At 47.3% G+C, this 19,093-nt stretch overlaps 1 protein-coding gene across 5 annotated transcripts in view; it reads right to left on the reverse strand.

Moving 5' to 3' along the window:
* The window catches only part of PTPN3 (protein tyrosine phosphatase non-receptor type 3), a 133,849-nt gene that overhangs the window by 78,030 nt on the left and 36,726 nt on the right, over positions 1-19,093 (reverse strand). Inside the window, exons 2-3 of one of the 5 annotated variants that reach the window (XM_090274538.1) lie at positions 10,738-10,778; positions 10,117-10,282 (exon numbers count right to left, since the gene is read on the reverse strand). The exons of 3 other annotated variants lie outside the window; for them this stretch is intronic. The gene's annotated coding sequence lies outside the window, so the exon portion shown is untranslated. Of the gene's footprint in view, positions 1-4,249; positions 4,384-10,116; positions 10,283-10,737; positions 10,779-19,093 lie in introns of those variants that run through there. One more of the 5 variants, XM_090274539.1, reaches the window with a different exon arrangement.

Raw genomic sequence — 19,093 nt, forward strand, 5'->3', positions numbered from 1 at the left:
AGCTTGCCTCCTGGGAGAAAAGGGAGACACATGCCAGGCCAAGGAGGAATTGAACCAAACCTGACTTCCAGAATCAGCAGCAGGCAAGCTTCCCGGACTCATCGGTCCTGTTTGCCATTATTTTAGTCTTTGTTAGTACACTTACTGGCCACCTTCTCAGTACCAGGCCAGAGGGGCGTGGGGGTGGGGCAGTTCTACGGGAACGAAAGCCCCCGTGCCAGGGGAACAGGAGGGAAGATCCCAGCCAGGGAGGAGTGGAAGGGGAACCTGTTCACAAAGGCTTCATGGGGAAGCTTGCAGGATAAAGGCAAATGAGCCAGGTAGAAGCAGCAGTCCAGAAATGGCACTGTATGTGCCAAGGTATGTAAAGACTAGGAGAAGCGCGTGGACATGTTAGAAACTCCATGGAAACAGATTTGGTAGGAGTGCCTGAGGAATAACTGAAATCCTAGGGAAATCTCAGGGAAGAGATCAGGGTCTTCAAAAATCCAAGGGGCTGTGACACTGAAGAGGAATTAGGACACGGTGTGAGGCTGTGGGAAGGTCAGCAGCGATGGAATCTGGTGGAGATGTAGGCTGGAAGCCCAGCTTAGCCACTTCTTAGCTGTGTGAATTTACAGAGATCACTCACCCTCTCTGAGTCGTGGTTTCCTTATCTATGAAAGGGGGACACTTTTCTCTGCTTTGCAAGCTTGTTTTAAGCACTGAAGATAATACCTATGCAAATTAACTGGCCCCTAGCAGGGCCTAATCTATGGTATTTATTCTGACTACTATCATTAGACTGATTATCTTAGACCCCAAAGTTTCAAAGGATGGAAGAAGAAATGAAACAGAAGGAACAGTTTTGAACAGCGAAGGCTGCACAAATATGGAAGGGACAGCCTTGGTAGAGAGCAAGCTCCCCATCACTAGAGGTAACCATGCAGAGAAGTTGGATAAAACTGGAAGGGTACGACAGATAAACTTTGTGCTTCCAGAACCAAGACTCTATTATGACTTGTTTCAACAGTGCCAAGGTTAAATTTCTGTACATGTAAGCCCTACTCAGAACAGCACTATTCAAAACTGGACTTTCTTATAAAGACTTCTTGTCGGAAATAATTCCAAACAGATACCTTATACCTCAATCTCGGGAAAACAAACAAACAAACAAACTAAAATGGCCCATCAAACTATGAAATAGGGGATAAAATAACATAAATGCACAAAAAGCAATATATAAAGCTCAAGATATAGACAATGGAATACATTTTATACTGAGCTGTTTCTACCTAAAATGAAGCTATTAAGCTCTTTCCCTTCTCCCTCTGAATCGTTCTACTGGGCCCAAACAGACTGGAAAACAGGATGGAATAAATTTGCCCTACAGGGACATGAATCAAGTTGCATAAACTTTACAAAAATACTGTGCTAATATTTGCCCTCAGGACAGCGACACGCCCATTTGGGTGTCAGCCCTTGATATTTCTATCTTAGGCTCCAGTCCCCTCCCCTGTGCAGCTCAGAGCAGCAGCAGCCTTCAGAAAACAGCTAAAGTCACTCTGAAAGATTTGAGATGTGCTAATCACAGCGCATCCCAGCCAACAGACTGGAATCTCACAACTGGACGGTCCCGCCAGCTCTGTTCCTGCCACGGAGCCTGAGGCCAGTGGCAGCCTGGCCAGGGAAACCCAATCCTCACCACCAGCAGCCCTTGCCATAATTTTATTTCAAGGAAACACAGAAAAATACCTTTCAACTTCTCCCCCCACCAAAGTATCACCCTATTTGTCAGAATCAGCCAAGTGACCAAGGAAATCACGACTCCATTCTTTTTCAGCTGGGTTTCCCAGCTTAGAGCCTCTAAGGCTCCTTCCAGCTTTAAAATCCTCTGCCTGTAGGGTTTTAATCTCAGGGGCCATCTCGGGTTCTATCAGGTACAGAGACCCTGCCAGTGCCTCTAGCAAACAAGATAAAATGTATTTTTCTGCAGCCTCGTCAGATTTTCAGTGCTTTGGGTGTTGGTGAGATGGGGCAGGAAATTAATGAAACTGCACTAACTCTAAGAAAGATTTACAAAGACACGCAAAATGCTAATCAGAATAACAGTATTTAGGAATCATCAAAAACATGTCTTGTTGCTGCTATGGGTGCACTTATTTGTACTGAGGCCTTCCACAGGCTGGGAGCTGGGGATACAGACAAATACAAGCATTTCTTGACTTCCAGGGGCACTCAGCAACTTGAACTAGGAACACTGCTGCCTGGGAGCTCCGGTAGCCAGGGCCTTCAGTAAGCCAGGCCAACCAGAGGCTTGGAGGGACAATCCAGACCTGGGGCCAGTCTCTGCTCTGACTCCCAAGCTGATATGACCGTGGACAAATTCACTTTCTTTCATTGTCTTTTATACTCACCCAAGGACCTGCCTATTGATTTTAGAGAGAGGGGAAAGAAGAGAGAAGGAGAGAAACACTGATCGGTTGCCTCTTGTACACGCCCTGGCCGGGGACTGAACCTGCAACCTAGGTATGTGCCTTGACTGGGAATTGAGCACGCGACTCTTCAGTTTATGAGATGATGCTCCAACCTACGGAGCCACACCATCCAAGGTGACAAATTCACTTTCTAAGTCTCCGTTTACTCATCTGTAGATCATTTTAAGGAGCAGTGATCTTCTACCTAACCTAGCAAAGGGCCTGGCCCACTGCAGACACTTCCTCTACACCAGCTGCCATGAATACTGACTCCCTATTACTACCCATCCCACCCACCTCACCCTGGTCTCTGGCCCCTTCCCATTCCCAGGCTTCCTGCCGTGAGGCGCATCCAAGGCTCCTACCTGCAGGGCTTCAGTTTTCCAAATATGTTCACACTTATTACTCCTGGCTCCACTCATTCTGGCTGGGCCTAGAGGGCAGCATTGCTGTTCCCATTTCACAGACTGGTAGGTTAGACTCGGGGAACCATGCTCAAGTCCCACAGCCAGCCTCCAAATAAGGTGATGATCCCCAGCTCAGTGCAGGGCATCACATACCTGCCCAATGAGTCCACTGGCTCATATGACTTGGAGGAAGGTGAATTACAGGTGATTCACTGAGGGAAAAGGGCCCACTTAATCACTATCATCGCTCATTTACTGACTAAAAGCATGTCCTTACCCTTTGAGAAAGTAGTCTAGGACAGGATTGGCTAAAAAGCTCACGGTGCTGGTAAATTTTCTCTTAGGGAAGAAATGGTCCAGGACGCCTTTCTTCCCCTAATTAGTTCTGCAACTTCAGAAACCTGAGTAATGACTTGGGTATTTATTACCATATTTCCCCCATTCTAAGATGATGACATTGATTTAACAGGTCTTCCAGATTGCAAAGATCATGCCAATTTCAGAGAAGTTAAAATGGGAACACACATCTCTTGGAACTGCAGAAACGTAGTAAATGACTTCCTCTCGCATTGCGAAAGGTGTGGGCTGGAGTAAGGGCACATGATGCGTAAAGGCCCTTCCGGCTGCACAGGCTGCCACCCCTGGGTTAATTATTAGCAGCGGGAGAGCAGGAGTGGGCCACCTCATTTCTTGAGGCCTCTCCTACCTCTTGAGCAGCTCAGAGCTCTCCTTCGAGCATTAGCCCCCTTCTACTGCACCAGCCTCGGGAAGAGCTCCTGATGGAGGCCCAGGTGCACTACACCCCCTGGGAGGCCGGGCTTCTCAATGAACTTGAGCTGAACCAGACCCTCATCCCACTAACCTTCAGGGCAGATGTGCTGGCTTTAAGCCAAGGATCTCATGACAGCCAAGGGGTGGGAGAACTGATAAACTGGGAGGAATTCTGGGTGTGGTAGGAGCCTAGGTCTCCATGTGAGGTACAAAAAAACTGATGACTCTCAAACCAGAGTAGGAAATAATGAGCAGCAAAGAACAAATGTAATTAAATCTTGAATTGGGGGGTCTCTGGGTCAGAGTCAACAGTATTAGCACACCTACAAGTCAGGAAGTGATATTTCCACAGCTCAGCGCAAATGCCTCTGAGGTTAAAGGGGAAAGATATTCAGCACCAAACACTGGGAAATCATAAATGTAGTCAGGCAACAGCTCAGCAAACAATTTAGGAAATTATTACCCTCAGTTAATTTAGTTAATCATGTTAGATTATAACTCTGGAGTATCCAAGCACGGAGAAATGGAGGAGAAAGGGGAAAGGGGGGTGGGGAGCGGGGGCGGACTACTCCTGTTAGTATAAAACCAGCTTGTTTTTCTGTTTGGGTTGCATACCTTTGCTGTGCACCTGGCTCTGCAGACCTGTGAATAAAGAAAGCCTTGTCTACGGCTGAAGTCCTGTGTCCCGGTGTTTTTATTGTGAACGTTTCTCACATCCAGGAGGACCCAGGGCCGCCTCACAGCGCCCAGACCCGGAGGGTCTTTCAACTTGCTGTGGGAGGTGCAGTGCAGAATCTACCTCCAGGGCACTGAAGAAACAAGTTGGCTCTGAGCCCCCGGGAGGTGGCCAACCCTGCAGGGAAAAGGAGAGGGCAGCTCAGCAGACCAGCTGCCACACAGGGCATGCCCGGATGCACTCCCGCCAGAGAGAAACAGCAGCACTGGCTTGTTTGTTTGGGGTGTTTTTAAGAAGTTGTCTTTATGATGTCTCTACAATCGCACAGCCCACTCTGTCCCACTATCCCACTATCAAACATTTGTCCAGGTAGTTCAAACACTTCACTGGCCTATTCTACCCAGCAGAATCATAGCCATGGCGGGATGTTCGCATGACTTCTAATTAGTAGGGCTCAGACTTCCAAAAGAACCCACAGGAAGCCCTGAGAGGGAAGGAGCATGTGACCAGGGCCGGCACACATGTCAGTGAGGTGAGGCCCAGCTGAGACCTGCATTAGGGCAAACGCACCAAAGACGGAGCTAGCTCACCTCCTGGAGGAAAATGGCCAAACAGATGAGCAGGTGACTGATGATGTGGGCAAAACCACCAGATTTACTGCTTTCTGTCTTTTCTACCAGGCAGAATAATCTTTTTTATGCTGGGTAGGATGAAATTAAAGGGGATGAGACGGCATCTCCTGAGCATCTCCCATGACCCGTGACACTCTACGCCTGTCATCTCATGGGCTCCCACCTCAGAAGAGAGAACCTGGCTGAAGACTGCAAGGACCATGCCTGAGGTGGCCTGGCTCAGACCAGAACCCAAACCCAGGGGCTCCTAACAAAGTCAGTCTCCTTCCAGGCACTGCACTACCAGCTCTGGTCTTCTTCATTGTGATAAAACAAATAGAACATAATTTTTGCCATTTTAACCGTTTTTAAGTGTACATTTCATTGGCTTTAATTACATTCACAATGTTGTGCAACCACCACCACTATCTACACCCAAAACTTTTTTATCACTCCAAACAGAAACTCTGTACCCATTAAGCAATAACTGCTCATCCGCCCCCTCCCCCAACCTGTGGCAACTTCTACTTCCTGTGTCTATGACTTTGCCTATTCTACATATTTCTTGTAAGTGGAATTATACAATATTTGTCCTTTTGTATCTGGCTTAGTTCACTTAGCTAATGTCTTCAAGGTTCATCCATGTTGTAGCATGTTTCAGAGCTTCATACAGTTTTAAGGATAAATAGTAAACCACTGTACGGATAGATCACATTTTGTTATCTGTCTGTGGGACACCTGGATTGTTTCTATCACTGGCTATGGTGAACAGTGCTGCAATGAACATTGCTGTACAAGCACCTGTTCGAGCCTGTTTTCAGTTCTTTGGGGTGTAGATCCAAGAGAATTGCAGAATCATATGGTAATTCTATGTTAAACTTTCTGAGGAACCACCAAACAGCAATGTAAGAGGGTGCCCTTTCTCCACACCTTCACCAATACTTTTTCTTTTTTTTTTTTTTTGATAGCCATCTCAGTAGGTGTAAAGTGATATATCACTGTGGTTTTAATTTGCAGTTCCCTAATGACCAAGCATGCTGAGCATCTTTTCAGGTGCTTATTGGCCATTTATAGATCTTCAAAGAAATATCTATTCAAGTCCTCTGCCCATTTTTTAAAATTAGGTTATTTATCTTAATTTGGGTTGTTGAGTTATAGGAGTTCTTTATATATTCTGAATGTTAAACCATTATCACATACAATTTGCAAATATTTTCTCCTATTTTGTAGTTTGTCTTTCCACTTTATTGATAATGTCCTTTGATGGACAAAAGTTTTTAATTTTGACGAAGTCTAACTTATATAGTTTTCTTTTGCTGCTTGTGCTTTTGGTGTCACGTCCAAGAATCCACTGCTAACCCTTGGACATGGAGATTTACCCTCATTTCTTTAATAAGGGTTTTATGGCTTTAGTGCTTATATTCAGGTCATGGATCCATTTTGAGTTAATTTTTGTACATGGTGTGAGGTAGGGACTGCCCTGTTTTTTTCTGTCCAGGGTCCCCCTGTACCACCCCCATAATTCTCTGGCAGAGAATCATGAAGTTCATGAAGACAGGGTCTGGGTCTTTTAAAAATCATCATTATGGTGTAGGCAGCCAGACCAGTGCCCACCCAGCAGGTGCTCAATAATTGAGATAAATGGAGGGTTGAGTGGATAAACTCCACCCCCGCTCCAGCTACAAGACCACCCACAACTGGCTGAAAGACTCTTGTTTGCAACAAAGAAGTAAATCTGATACCTAAACATATTAAGAACAAAATATATGGCAAAAACTGTATACATACACTGTTAGCAGTTCAACTAAAATGATCCAAGATTTAAGGAGCCCACTTAACTGACAGGGCTGAGACCCCAGCCCAGAAAAACTTAGCATGTCTTTTCCAGTTTCCTAGTTCAAGTCCCTCAATGCACAGAGGAGGACCCTGAAGGGCGGAAAGGAGGCAGAGACTTCCCAGATCCTGGCCTTCAACTCCCAGGGCTTTCCCCACCAACGCAGGCCTCAGTGAGGCTCACTGCAGATTAGCAATTCAGATTAGGCTGAATTCCTTCAAATGGTAGGAAATGGCCCTCTGACTCCAAAACCTCCCATCAAAAAAAAAAAAAATTCCTTGGGTCCTGACGTAGCATCTCACCGCTCTCTGGTGCCATGCTGCCCTTTCTTGTTCCTGGGTTGCACCCAGCTGGTTCCCACCTGTTCCTCTACCAGTAACACCCTTCCCTCAGACATCCTCCCTCTGGCTCTCTCCCACACCTTCTTCATGAGTCTGTCCACATTTTACCCCAACACTCCTTATCTCCCCCACTTTAGTTTTCTCCTTAGCATCTATCACCACCAGACATACCACTTATGAGTTTACTGCCTGCCTCCCAATTTCCTTGTCCACCTCCCACTAGAATGAAATTCCTTGAAGGCAGGGGCTTTTATTACTTAACTGCTGTATCCCTGGTGACTGGAACAGTGCCTCACAAACACGAGGTGTTCAATAAGAATCTGTGGAATGCAGAGATTAAAAGGATAAAATGGGGGATAACACTCTCAGTGTTTACCCTATCGCTAAGCGTTACAGAGGGAAAGGCAGGCAACTCCAAACTCACAGGTCAGTGCTGCCTGGACGCTGCCACCAGAGAGGCCCACGGGCTGTCCCGGGCTCCTCCTGGGCCCAGGACATCGTGGGTGATTACACACTCCTACCCATCTCAGTCTGGCCCAGATGCTGGCAGCTCCGCTGACCAGGCCACAGAGAATGGAGTCTGCCCCCACAGGCACTTAATAAATGCTTGTGAACTGCACACACAAATGAATGAACACACAGCTAAGCTACGCAGGGCCTGCTGACACTGGCGCTTACGTGGAAGGCTATGCTTGCGTTCCCGACAGCGTATCACTCCAACTGCGCTGGAAGGTTGTTTGGCTGCGTGATTTCATTTCTAGGGACCTACCGTCGGTTTTATTTGCAAAGATTTTCCTCTCAGAGACATTTATGACGTTGAAAATTACAACAAAAAAAGGGGATTTCTAACTTAAGAGGGCCATTTAAGTAACAAAACAGCCACGGGATGTCCATGAAGACATCATAATAACGTGGGAAATCATTAGAACCGTAAATAAAAAAGGCTGGTTATAAAATTGTATCCACAGTATGTCCATACCTATAGCATAAGGATAAGGGAACGCACAAGACCATAAAAGTATAATTTTAAGTTTTTCTCGTCTTTGCACCTTTCTGCAATTCCTAAATTGCTTGTGAGCAATAATGAGTTAAGAAAATGAAATTGATCCTTTACTGGTGCCCAGGGTGTGTAACTGCTTACACCTCTCTCCCCTCGCTCTCCGTGCACCCCCGCCCCCCATTTCTGCCTTCATGACGCTGCTTCCTCTTCCTCCAGCTTGCCTCCCCCACCGCCCCCCCCCACCTGGTGCCAATAGCCTGCCCAACCCTGCCCCAGCACTGACCTTGTGATCCTGTCTGCAAATCATCCTCCCTGAGAAATCCCACTCCAAGGATGGAAGGCCCCACCTGACACTCCCTTGGACCACAGACCCCAGTGCAGGTCCGACGCCTCCACTTCCCAGCTCTGGGCAAGTCATCGTACCTCTTTGAGACTTTGCTTACTCCTCGGGAAAGTGAGGTTGACCCCACCTCCCACGGCATCTGGGGTTCATGGAACTAATGGCCCCCACCTCTCAGAGCACCTGAGGTTGAGGTTCAATATGCTAATGAACGGCTCTGAGGGTGCTCTGGACACTGCCACACGCTGGGCCCCAATCTGCTGGCTCTACCCAGGCTCCTGAAACTGAAACTCTTGATCCTCAATCTGCCTAAATGTGGGCACCTGTCCTCTCCTGAGAGCAGCTCTGCCCTTGGATCCTAGACCACCACGGTGGTTTCCTGGCTGACATAGCCACCCACGTTGAACCCTCCACTCCTTCAGAGAACTCACAGCCCTAGCCACGCACCTCAAAGCGGATGTCCCAATCCAATGCCCTGCCATAGTCCCCACTCCACCTCCTGAAGTCTCCCTCAGCATTTTCACCTGAGGTCCTGCTGACTCCTTAACCCATCTGCTGCCGTCCACACCAACACGCACCCGGGCACCCCAACTCAGTCTTGGTTCTTGGTGCTGTCTTTTCGTCACAGGAATTTACACAGTCTTCCTTCGTGAACATTCTATATTCATCCCTCTCTCTGACTCCTCAGGCATTGAAGGAGCATCAGCTGCAGCCAGGCCCCATGTCATGGGCTGGGGTTCCGAGGTAAGAGGCCCTGTCGTCTGGGCGCTCACAGACTTGACAGAGAGATACATGAATACTCACTTTTCAGTGTGGTGAGTGCTATGAAGACCAGTGTGTGCCACTGGCTGCTGGGGCCTTGTGTAGGGTGTGACCACAGCTCAACCTGGGACAGATTCCAGGGGGATTCTAACGGCAGAGCTAGACCTTAAAGGATGGAATATCCATTGGCAAAATCTAATCACCCAATACTTATCCCAAACCCTCAGGGGGTCCCAACTGTTCCCACCCATCATCACCCATCATCTGATTCCAACCTAACCTGCCAGACTCCAGACACCTGGGTGCACCTGCCACTTTTTGGAATCTCCATGGAGCTGGGAGGAAGGCTGTGCAGCTGTGCTTCTGCTTTTTCTGTACTCTCTTCTCCACGAGCCTCCCTAGCAAAAGTCATGTTCTGGACCGATGCCATTTAAAGTGGGTTTCTGGCCCAGTGGCATCAGCATCCACCTGGTGTGGGTTAAAAATGCGGACTCTCAGGCCTCACCCCAGACCTATGGAATCTGAATCATCTCATGTGCACATTCAAGTTTGAGAGGCCCTGCTCTGCACCCCAAATCAACTTCAGCTCCCCCAGGCCATCGCTTCTTCCTGTCAGCTCCCCTGACCTTGCCCTCCCAACCGCCCCACCACCTCGGCCCCACCTGCTCTGGGCAGCACACACAAATCACAGGTCTCTCCATCTCAGGGACCTCTCGCTCCACCTGTAGACACATGCACACTGTGTCCTTCTGTCAGGCTTACTGAGGGGGACAGGTAGTGACTGACAACCAGCACCTCCTAAGTAATTATCACGTGCCACCAGAAGTCCCTGTCATCATGGACCCTTCCCCAGGGAGGATGACATACTTGTCATTCCAAGTAAGGAAGTGAGGAAATCTGAGATGTTAGGAGGCTCACCTGGGGTCACAGAGTTAACGGGAGCTGGAGTCAGGGATGAGCCCAGACCTGCACCGAGAGATTAACAACGAGCACAGCAGCCTTGCAGGGACAATTCTGTATAAGGAGGTGAGGAGCTGAGGAAGTACATCTGCATTTTACCTGGGGCACAGTCACTGGCCAGGACCTAGAAAAGACGGAAAAGTAGGCCGGAACAATGGGAAAGGCAGGCAGAGGCCAGACTGTGAAACCCCGCAGTGACAGGCTAGAGCCCAGACCTGCCAGGGGCAGGAGCAGTGTTTGGTTAAAAGCAGCAACATCGTCCTTTGACATCTGTCCCATCTGCTCACCCCCATGAACCTGATTCTTCCAGACTGGGGACTTGCTTCTCTGACCCTCCCAGGTACACTTGGCTCCATCTGCCGAAGCCCAACGCCTCCATGGCGAAGCCTCATTAACAGGCACAAGAAGGGCCTCCGGTGTCTCTCAGCCAAGTCCAGCTGCCAGGAACCCTTTCCCTCCTCTCCTATGCCTGGTAGCACCTTCCCCAGAAAGGTTGAGCACGGATTCCCCTCCAACCCAGTACTCCCACGCCCAATCATGTGTCCACACTCATCTCCTAGCGGAAGCCCAGGGACTCACCTTCCCCTTCGGCCAGCATCCTGAGGAGGCCCAGCTGTGCTCTGGGGGAAGGAACAGAAAAACAGTCTCTGCCCTGGAGAAGCTCAAAAGAGGGAACCCTGGCCCTGAGTACATACCCCTTTAAAGGGAAAACAGTCTCATGACCCCCTCACCCCCATACATTTGTGCACCGGACCTATTTGGAAATTCTGAAGAAGTCGAAGCCTTTCTTAGACTGGGAAAAATGTCTTGTAGTAGCTAACAATCACTGCAACAGCAAATCTGCCTTTATGATTGAACATTTTAAGATTAACTTTGTAGAAAACAAAAAACACTAACATTATAACACAAAACTTTTTAAATTCTTGCATTATCTATAGACTGAAAATATGTCAGTAGAACTTTATTTGTGAGACACAGATCTAGAGACTGGCTAAGCAACATGTGGTCTGTGGACCAGAGTCTCAATATCACCTGGGAGGTAGTTAGAACCCTGGCATCAGAATCTGCATTTTTACACCAAACTAGGGAAGACCTGGTTGGGAGCACACGGTTTGTGGGGTTTGGATGGATTTAGGGGAAGCAAGGCCAGATGGAGCCAGGTACATGAAACTGGCAGAAAGTGATCTTATGTATGTTTGTAGGGGACACTTTCTGGTAGCAATGTGAGTGAGGCAGAGGTGTGAGGGGCTTGTTGGGGACACTAAGCAAAAGTGGAAATAAGTGGCAGAAGCTTAGGAACTAACCCAATTTTAATGGGGGTGAGGAGGGAAGCAGACTGCAGGAGGGCTCTCTCAGGCAGCTTTGTCCAGTGCAGCTGTGGGGGTGAGTGAAGTGGGACCTGGGGGTTTCCCAGTGAAGAGTTATGGAGAGAGTCTTTTAAAGGAGGAAGGCGCTGAGCTGTTTTGGATGTGCAGAGGGTCCGGGGAGGGCTCAGATAGGACCTGGACTGCCCAGAGATGACCAGGCTAGAGACACAGACCGTTGGCCCCTGTCAATGGGATCGGGTGGGTTCACCCAGGAAAGCCTGCAGGGCGATAAGAGCGGAGGATAAAGGGCACTATGGCAGAGGATGAGCCAAGGCGAGCAGGAATGCAGGAGAGAATCTGGATTACAGGGACCCTGGTATGAGGAAGGGGCAACTGCCCATGGTCTTGACAAGAGAGTGGTCCCCGGCCATCAGAGCAATGGTAGTGTTAGCCATGAGCAAGTGCGGAAGCCTGGGGATGGCAGACTGATGGGTGCAAGAGTAGATAAGAGTTGAGACTGCCAGACAAATGTCTAAACATCCCACCTGACGTTGCAAGTCCCCTTTAATCAAAATGATCTTTCTGTATACCTGTGTTCACAGCAGCACTGTTTGCAACAGACAAACGATGAAGGCAATCCAAGTCACCCATGGGTGCACAAATAAGCAAAATGTGGTACATACGTTCAAGAGAATATTTTTCAGCCTTAAAAAGGACAGAAATGCTGACACGTGCTACAGCATGGGTGAACCCCGAGGACAGCATGCTAACTGGAATAAGTCAGTCACAACAAGACGAATACTGTGTGCTCCTACTCATACGGGGTGCCTACAGTAGTCAAATTCATAGACAGAAAGTAAAAGGGTGGTTTCCAGAGACTCGGGGGAGGGCCGCGTAGGGAGTGTTAGGGTTAGCCGGTTCACGGTGGCAGTTTTGCAAGATGAAGAGTCCAGTGGCCACATGGGGATGATGGCAGCACTGCACTCTACACTTAAAAACGGTCAAGACAGTATATTTTATATGATCTGTGTATTACCGCAATTTTAAAAAATTATGTCTTCCATTATAAGTATAGAACATCTGAATGCCTGAAATTGAACAGTATGTCTGTGTCAAGAAGGTTAAGAGCAAATCTTTTGACTTCCGGCCAAGATGGAGACACAGGTAGACACCTTCACCTCCTTCCACAACCTAAAAAGGGTTATATCTACCTCAAAACAAAAAACAACCAGAACTACCAGAAAATCAAACTGCATGGAAGTCCAACAAACAAAGATATAAAGAAGTGATACTCATCCAGACGAGTAGGAAGAATGGAGATGGGGAGCCAGGTAGAGAGGATACATTATGTGGCGGTGGTGGCAGTGGCAGCAAGGCAGTGGCTGCCACTGGCTGGCGGAAAGAGCAGTCACACATTATAAAAGCCTGGATGGACACCTGGGGAGCAATCCCAGTCTCAGGCCAGATTGCACAGCTCATGGCTCCAAGGCTGGAGAAAATAAAGCCTCATTGCTTATGGCTGTGAAAACCAGTGGGGGTTGGGGTGGTGGAAGAAACTGCAGGTCTCTCACCAGAGTCCATTTTTTTAAAGGCCCCCATGGTCCCTGAATGTCTGCAAACGCACCCACTCTGGGAACGACGGCCAGTGCAACAGCTAGAGGGGTGCCAGTCACATAAGGGAAGTGGGTGAAGTGAATGGAAAGGGGGCAAGTGCCAAGCACGTGGCATTGTTCCCTCTCAGACCCCTCCCCCACATACATCGAAGCAACGTGGTGAAATGGGTCACCCAGCACTCACGAATACCTAAGGCCCTGCCCCTTTAATGTAACAGGTGCAGCAGCTCTACCTAAGACACAAAGGCAAACAAACACAGGAGCCTGTCAAGCTGAGGAAACAGAGAAATATAGCTCAAAAGAGGGAACAAATCAAGGGTCCAGTGGGAGAACTAAGCACGAGGAGACAGCCAACCTACCAGATGCAGAGTTCAAAACACTGGTGATAACGATGCTCACAGAAATGCGTGAGTACGGCAAATGCATAAGGGAAGAAGTGAAGGCTACACTAAGTGAAATGAAGAAAAATCCACGTGACACCAATGGTGAAGAGAAGGAAACCGGGGTTCAAATCAATGATTTGGAACCTCAGGAAAAATAAACAGTCAACCAGTACAAAATGAAGAAACAAGAATTGAAAAAAACAAATAAACCGAGGAGAGGCTTAGGAACCTCTGGAACAACTTTAAATGTGCCAACATCTGAATCATGGGGGTGCCAGAAGGATAAGAGGAAGAGCAAGAAATTGAAAACTTATTTTAAAAAATAATGAAGGAAAAGTTCCCTAATCTGACAAAGGAAATAGACAAACAAGTCCAGGAAGCACGGAGAGTCCCAAACAAGCTAGAACCCATGAGGACCACAGCAAGGCATATCATAATTAAAATGCCAAAGGTTAAAGATAAAGAGAGAATCTTAAAAGCAGCAAGAGGAAAAAAGAGAGTTACCTACAAAGGAATTCCTATAAGACTATCAGCTGATTTCTCAAAAGAAACTTTGCAGCCTAGAAGGGACTGGCAAGAAAGTATTTCAAATGATGAAAAGCAAGGACCTACAATCAAGATTACTCTATCCAGCAAAGCTATCACTTAGAATAGAAGGGCAGGTAAAGTGCTTCCCAGACCAGGTAAAGCTAAAGGAGTTCATCATCACCAAGCCATTATTACATGAAATGTTAAAGGGACTTAAGAAAAAGATCAAAACTATGAACAGTAAAATGACAACAAACTCATAACTATCAACAAGTGAATCTAAAAAAACAAAAACAAACTAAGCAAACTAGAACAGGAACAGAACCACAGATTTGGAGATCATATGGAGGGTTGTCAGTGGGAAGGGGGAAGAGGAAAAGGTGCAGGGATCAAGAAGCGTAACTGGTAGGTACAAATAAACAGGGGGACATTAAGAATATATAGGAAATGGAGAAGCCAAAAGAACTTATATGCATGACCCGTGGACATGAGCTAAGGGAGGGGGTATTGCTGGAGGGAAGAGAAGTACCAGGCAGAGAGGGGCAAAGGGGAAAAAACTGGGACAACTATAACAGCATAATCTATAAAATATACTTTTTCTAAAAAAAGCAAATCTTTTTCTGTAGACTATTTCTCAGCAGGCTTGGCAGTGAAAGGGAAGGGAGTAGCCTTGGGGAAGTTTTTTTTTTGTTTCTCAAGTGAAGGAACAACAGTCTTTACGGTAAGTAGAGAGGTAAGCTTGATCCAGAGACACTCATTTTCTCAGACTGGAAGAAAAGAAAGAAAAAGAGGAGCCAGAAAATGAAGGAGGAGGGGTAAAGGTAAGGAGACTCCCACTGGATGGCTGCAGGTGGTGGGGTCATCTGGAGAGGCAAGGACAACAGGCAGGAGATCTGGAAAGAGGGAAATGGTCAGGTGCCAAGGGAGGACGGAGCACAAGGAGGGCCCAGCTGGCCGCAAAGCACAGGGCATACTGTCTGAAACTATCACTAATCCTCAAAGCACGGTTGGTCCCTGGTCTCTGGACCAGCAGCATCACCCGGGAGCTTGTTTGAAATGCACATTTTTAGGCCTCACCAGAGAGTCGGATTCAGACCCACTGAATCAGAAACGCTGGGGGTGGGGCGTAGCAACCTATATTTTAACAGGTGATTCTGATGCGCCAAAGTTTGAGAAACACTCATATAGAACATAGAAATCCAACAGAAAGGACATATCATCTTTTTTTATATGAAAAAAAATCAACCTAGCAGCTTCTACGTAAAAGAACAAGAAATTCATGACTGCTTCAATGCCAATGCAATTTATTTCTATAGTTAGAGAAATGCCAAAGCATGTTTTTAACAAAATTATAGGAATATATAATCTATCTAATAAACTTCCTTAAATGAGATCTAGAAAACACACCTGAGACCTGGGGACTTGAAACTGTACCACATGGGTCCCAGTCCCTGCCTGGGGTTACCTGTGTGCCACACCCTTTTCAGGACTTCAGTTTCCCACCTGTAAAAAGAGGGAGCTGGAAAAGGTTCTGAGATCCCTTCTGGTTCTGACAGTGTGATTCTTTCTGTCCTGTAAAAAGTGACCTCAAACTAAATGTTTTTACATAGACAAGCCTGGGAGTGGAAAAGAACACTTTTAAACCAGTAAAACAGAATGTAACAGTTAACTAGAAAACCTTTCCAATGTTCAGTATGTGGTTGTATCTTGCATTCTAAAAACCAGAACTCTTCTTCACTAACTGGCTTTTCCATTAAAGCCACCAATGCCTAGAGTTATAAAAATACTGTACTGCCCTGGACTGTGTTCATGAAGTCCACATGACTGGGATGCCCCAGAAAAATATACCTTCACATTTTCATCCTACAGTATTTTTTAACCCAGAAAGCCAGAGTTTGTATTTTTTGCTAGGCAGAAAATGGGTTAAAGTACCAGACTACAGGGACCCCAGTGCTTGCCACCTCCGAGCATTCAACACTGCAAACCTAGGTGTCCTGATAAATGGCTCCCAACTGACCTTGTTACCTGGATTCCTAGATGCTGGTTTTCTGCCTGGTTTCTCTGTATCCAAGTCCCTGTCTGCACCTACCACTCGTCTGATGCCCATCCTCTTGCGCCTGGGTCCCAAATGACACCTGCTTCCCTGCCTTTGCAAAGGCCAGTTGACTTGGTTCTGATCTCAGAACTTAGGGCTGGGAGAGAGACTGAGTGTTCATGCAGGAAGGGTAGGGTGCAAGTGTGAGCACCAGGGGGAAAAGGAAGACCAGGTCTAGGGAGACTCTGGTCTCCTCCTGCCTCACTTCACTCACACAGTGTGGCTCTTACATTCCATTAGAATTTGGTCAGTGAGAAGCTCAGCTGGCTTATCCTCCTTGTGCATCTATCACAGACCCTGTTCTTCCTTCTCCATTCAGCCTGGACACATGTGACATTTCAAGCTCTCGCAATCCCATGACAGGAAGGAGCAGGTGAGGTGAGAGCGGAAGGAAGCCTGGTGTATCAGGAGCAAAGCACGTGAAGGGAGGTGCGACCTCGGAGGGACCAGAGCCATGAATGTGGGCCTGCAGGCAGTGCCAAGGAGATGAGTTTTATCTTGATCCAGGTGGAGGATTCCTAGTGCTAGAAGGTTTCCAGGCTGATTCCCCTGCACTGACCTCCAACCTTAAAGTCACACTGGGGAGGGTGACCACTCACCCTCATTTGCCTAGGGCAGTCCCAGTTGAGGCCAGTGGATTAGATGCAATTAATAGCTTCCCCTTTTATTCTCAGAACGTCCTGGTTCAGATAATGAATTCTAGTCACCCCATCCTTGGGCCCCTAGGCCTGCAAAGTTAGTCACAGTTGGAGAAGGCTGCTTAGCACTGGGAGGGACATCCGGGCTAAGTCTCACCCCTCATCAAATGTTCCATTCTCTTCTGCATCCCCGCCAAGCTATCACCCAGTGTCTGCTTGCATACCTGCAGGGACAGCAGGCTCACTACCTCCTGAAGGACTCTCCTTTTCAGGGAAAACTGTGTTATAAAAACAGCTGGATTCAAATCTATGTACAGTATGAATCCAACTAAGTAACAACAGCCTTCAGCAAGGGAAAGAGTGTGAATGGGGGAAACCGGAACACCTGCTGGCTTTTCCCTTCCGACTCCTTCCATCTTATGGTCTCTGTTCAATAAATACTTTACTGAGTCCACATGTTTCAGAGGCACTGGGGGCACAATGGTGAGTTAATGTTACAGAGCAGGGCCCCCCAAATCCCCAGAGCCTGTGGTCTGGTAATGGGGTAAGGGGACAACTTTCAAGATGCTTTTGCATATCTATGGCTGGTAGCTAATGCCTTAGTTACGCAAATTGCTTTGGTTCTTCCAAGGCCCCAAGGAGATGGGAGGGGTTTTGACCATAGAACGGAGGGAAGAGCATAGAGGGCCTGTGCAAGGTTCTGTGAATGGTCAGAACCGGTCACCCTGCCCACTGCGCCAGAGGATGTAGTCAGGGATTTAAAAATAAGGTGGCAGGCATTTTGGCTAAGAGAACCATGAGGCCTTGAGAGGGAAGGGAATCATGTGGCTTTGAAAGGAATAGTGAGATCCACGGGGTTTACAAGGAGGCAGGGAGAAAGAAAAATCCACGCAGTTTGCAGGGAGGTAGAAAGAGAGCAACCTGCAGTTTTAGAAGGAAAGAGAAGGCCTTGCAGCTTTGAAAGGGCAGAGGGAGAACCATGCACGATCCAGTGCAACACAACCCATGTCTTCCTGGACTGTTATATGGAGGCTGATGGTATTGTACCCTAGATCCTGGAGGAGACAGCTGAGAGATAAGGGATGGGGAACTTCTGGGCATGTTTTTGGCTTCTAGCTTTTTGGGGAGCAAGAGAAGTGTTGGGTCCCGTGGGAGAACAGGGCTCTGAGCTGAAGTGCTCACTGCCCTCCCCAGGTTGGAATGCTGTAAATAAAGGCCTGTTTTCCTCAACACTAGCTGTTGGGTTTTACACCAAGGCACCACGTGAAAGAACCCCCTTTTGCTCTGTAACATTAAAACAAATAGACAGAAATTGAGGGGCACTCTCCAAAAATGTCAAGGTCATAAAAGACAAAGAAAGGCTGAGGAACTGTTCCAGTTTAAAGGAGACTAAAGAGACATGACAACTATATGCAAACCATGGTCTGGGCTTTTCTTTGTTATGAAGGATACCCTCGAGAGAGCTGGCACAACCTGAATAAGGTCTATAGATAGTACTGTATCAGCACTGAGTTCTTGAGAATGTCGTTTCTAGGAAATACACAAGTATTTGGGGGGAAAGGAAGAGTCTATAACTACATAGATGGATAAAACAAATGTGATTAAATGGTACCATTTGGAGAATCTGGATGAAGGGTATATGGGAGTTCTTTGTTCTATTCTTGGAACTTTTCTATGTCTGAATTAGGTCAAAATAAAAAAAGAAAACAATAAGTCTCAGTGAAAGTTTTTTGTTTTTTTTTAAGAGACTTCACAGAGTTATCAGTGTAGCTGGGGAGACAGGTACTAATACAAGTAATTACACTAATTAACTGCAAAATTGCAGCTGTGAAAAGCTCTGTAAAAGGAGACAGAGCTGATGGCACCAGCGTTTATAGCAGCAGGTTTAACCGAATCCACAAGGTGAGGGAAGGCATCGCAATCCCGGAGCAAAGCCCCAACGCATGAGTTAACTGGGTAGGGGGAAAGAAGGTTCCGGACTCGCACAGCCTTATTTTCCTTTTGCTCCTGACATTTTAATTGTCTACAACAAACCACATGCAAGTACAGTGATCCCTCACTGATCGTGGGTATTACGTTCTAGACACGCCCCCGCCCCCTCCCGTCCCCCCCCCCCCCACGATAGGTGAAAATCCGCGAAGTAGGAACCTTACATTTACTTTTGTATTTACTGTATGGTACCGCAAAATCCTGTGATATAGCAAAAAATCCGCGATAAATAATTAAATATAATATTTTAAAAAATCCCGCGATACAGTGAGGCCGCAATAAGTGAACCACGATATAGAGAGGGGCTACTGTATAACAACCAGAAAGGGGAGGGGAGGGGCAGGGGGAGCAAAGTGGGCGCGACCTGGGCTCAGGCTGTCAT

Source organism: Furipterus horrens, unplaced genomic scaffold (assembly GCF_987537825.1).
Source record: "Furipterus horrens unplaced genomic scaffold, mFurHor1.1.pri manual_scaffold_4, whole genome shotgun sequence".
NCBI lineage: Eukaryota > Metazoa > Chordata > Mammalia > Chiroptera > Furipteridae > Furipterus > Furipterus horrens.